The 3,117-nt window shown below is 35.3% G+C and overlaps 1 protein-coding gene across 1 annotated transcript in view; it reads right to left on the minus strand.

Moving 5' to 3' along the window:
• Window positions 1-1,432, minus strand: part of LOC144970765 (glyoxylate reductase/hydroxypyruvate reductase-like) — a 15,549-nt gene extending 14,117 nt beyond the window's left edge. Inside the window, exon 1 of the mRNA XM_078910762.1 lies at window positions 982-1,432. The gene's annotated coding sequence lies outside the window, so the exon portion shown is untranslated. The remainder of the gene's footprint in view (window positions 1-981) is intronic.
• Window positions 1,433-3,117: the final 1,685 nt, after the last annotated feature.

Genomic DNA, 3,117 nt, shown 5'->3' on the forward strand with positions numbered 1-3,117 from the left:
AAAGAAAGAAAAGTAAAAAAAAAAAATGAGTGGGGGGGGGGGGGGGGGGGCGGTCGCGACTGGGTCGAATCTTACCCACTGAGCTGCCTATCCACACCGCTATCGGAATATTTTAAATTCATATATGAGTATGAGCTAAACATATTTCCACCATTTTTGCCTCCTTGTTTTGGTAGGTTATTTTCATCTCTGATTCGAATAAAAATATGTTGTTGGATCTAGTTTTGTGGAGGTGTGATACTAAATTGTATTGTCTTGTGCGAAGCAGACAGGAAAATAACAGGTGTGGGTTTTGGGCTTTGGGGCGAACAACACCATGGCCTAGGAATTCGTCCGCGACATAAAAATTATTCCCGGTCGTCCCCAAAATTGTGGCCAGAATGAGCAAATTATAGAAACAAGAGATGATCAATAAAGTTAACAGGTAGGTTGGTAATGAAAATTTAAATGGTTGGTGGACTATGAACAGATTTGATGATTAACAACTTTCTTCCTGGTTGAAAATAAAAAGTCGAATTGCCAGTTTGACGTTTTCAGATCAAAGTAACAAAAGAAATTTAATTGATCCATTTGCTTTAAAATATTTTTTTTAAAAGAGCTGGATTTGACATTTGATCACTATTTACTTTCATCTTGTGTTAAATATCACTTGATATATTAACTGTTTTGGGACACAACCACTAGTATTTTTTCCAGAATATTTGGTATTTTTCACGCCTAGTTTGGCATTTTGCATAAAATCTTTCTGCCCACTTGCTACATGCGTCTGGGGATAGTATCCTCAGACAGGTGTCTGGGGATAACAAAAATTGGTTATCCCCAGACACCTGTCTGGGGATAACGAATTTTTATTATCCCCAGACAGGCGTCTGGGAATAATGACAGCCTGAATGATATGACAAGTGGCCGGTGATGATCTGATACTGAACTGATAATAAACTCGAAACGTGCACGTTGACTGAATTCTGTTCCCCACCTTACCTGATGAATTCTAATGAAACGTTTTATATCACACCAAATGACAAATTATAATCCACAACGTTTGATTGCCATACAGGAGGCAAAGGTTCCGTTTTCAGACGTTCAGATATAAAAGGAAACGGGAAAAGAAAACAACACTTCAATCAATCTTGTGTGAAGCTGGTCTCTATTTATAGCTTGTTTTTGTCGTAGACCTCGTGCGATTGGCTGTCACAGAGGGTGTGAGCAGTTTGCTGATATTCTATTGGTTGTTGAAGCAATGTACCCTGAAATGGGACAGCTGACGTCTCAAAATATTGTGTGCTAGATTTTCAATGGTCCCACTGTCCTACTTTTGAGGAAATCAGCGCTGTGCCTATTGTTCATATTATTTTTATGTTTAGAAAACAGGAATATAACTAGCAAGATTAAAGATACATGCGAATCTATACATGTGTGTACAGCGATGTGCACTTATTTGCACTATGCACAAAAAAAAAAAAAAAAACATCCCTCTCCAAGAAATAGTGAACAAGAAAATAACGTACGTACGTGTATGAAGTCACATTTTGCAGTTTCCCATGGACTTTGTACCCTTATCAAAGCCAAAATACAGTCTGGAACAATCATGAAAAATTATGGGTTGCGGTATGACTAAGTTGCAAATTGAGTCGATTTTTTTTTTGTTTATCAACAAAGAACTTCTATACGAATGTTTTCTGAAAAGCGGTTAATCACCACATTAAAAATCAATGGGTTGCTCAATGCTCAATGAGTGAAGGAAAAGGGAGAGACGGATTGCAAAATCTAATAAAAATTTAAAACGTATGCTCTATAATATAATAATAAAATAAATTTATAAAACGTCAGATACAAACAAATTGTTCATTGACAATTTACATCAACAAATATCATAATATATAATATTTTAAAATCTGACGAGAAATCACCTTGGTATAATAATTCTAATTTTATTTTATATAGCTTACTGGCATATACTTGCAAGACATCACAGCCTTCACTAGCTTAGAATGCATGAGCAATTGAGCATTCTTTGTTATTGTTCTTATTGTTGTTGTTGTTGTTGTTTTTGGAGCACAATTGTCAGCATAATATACCCACAGCACAGAAAATTAGTTAATCCCAACGATGTGATATTCATATCATAGTAACATAACATAGCTGAAGGCTGAATTTAGGATTGTATCCTTTAAACGCTTTGATACGAAACTTACAAAGTCATAAATACGATCATAAATGAAGCAAATAAATTCACCAATGAGTTGGAAAACATTAATGGCCATATAATACAACTCTCAGTCGATCAAATGTAAAAAAAAAAACCACAAAAAAAAAAAAAAAAAAAAAAAAAAAACTATCCAGAATATATTCTTTCTTTATTTCGAATCTAATATTATCTACGCATAAAGAACGAAACATAAAAGATTATTGTATAACATAATTATTGGATTAGTAAAGATAAATTTGATATTTTCTTGTACAGTAGAGAAAGTGATGAATTTTGATGAATCACAATTATTAATCCTATAATAGTAATGATGATGATGATGATGACGACGACGACGACGACGATGATGATGTTGATGATGATGATGATGATCATCATCATCATCATCATCATCATCATCATCACCATCATCATCATTGCCTTTTGCACCCTGGGTCAGGGTATAGGCCACAGACAAACAATTTCCATCCTTCTCTATCTTGAGCTAACATTTTTTTAAAAATCTCGCTCCATGTCTTATCACTTCTATGTATATCAGCTTCTTTAATTCTTCCCCATGTTCCATGTGGCCTTCCTTATGATCTCCTGCCCTGAGGGTTCCGGTCCAATACTTTCTTTGTTATAGTGGAGTCATTCTTTCTAAGATTGTGTCCAATCCATCTCCATAGTCTTCTTTCTATTTCCTCTCCGACTGGTTTATGCTGTGTTCTTTTCCATACTTTTTCGGTCTTAATTCGATCCATCCATTTTATTCTGAGTAGCTTACGCATGTACCTACCTGTTTACGGAAATCTGTGATACCTCCTTATACATGCCTGTGATGCATTCCGAGTTTCACATCCATACAATAGGACAGACGTCACGTTTGAGTTGAAAAGTCTTAGTTTTAGTCGAAGGGAGATATCTTA

Source organism: Berghia stephanieae, chromosome 4 (assembly GCF_034508935.2).
Source record: "Berghia stephanieae isolate SIO BIC M18660-M18661 chromosome 4, UCSD_Bste_1.3, whole genome shotgun sequence".
In the NCBI taxonomy this organism is placed as follows: domain Eukaryota; kingdom Metazoa; phylum Mollusca; class Gastropoda; order Nudibranchia; family Aeolidiidae; genus Berghia; species Berghia stephanieae.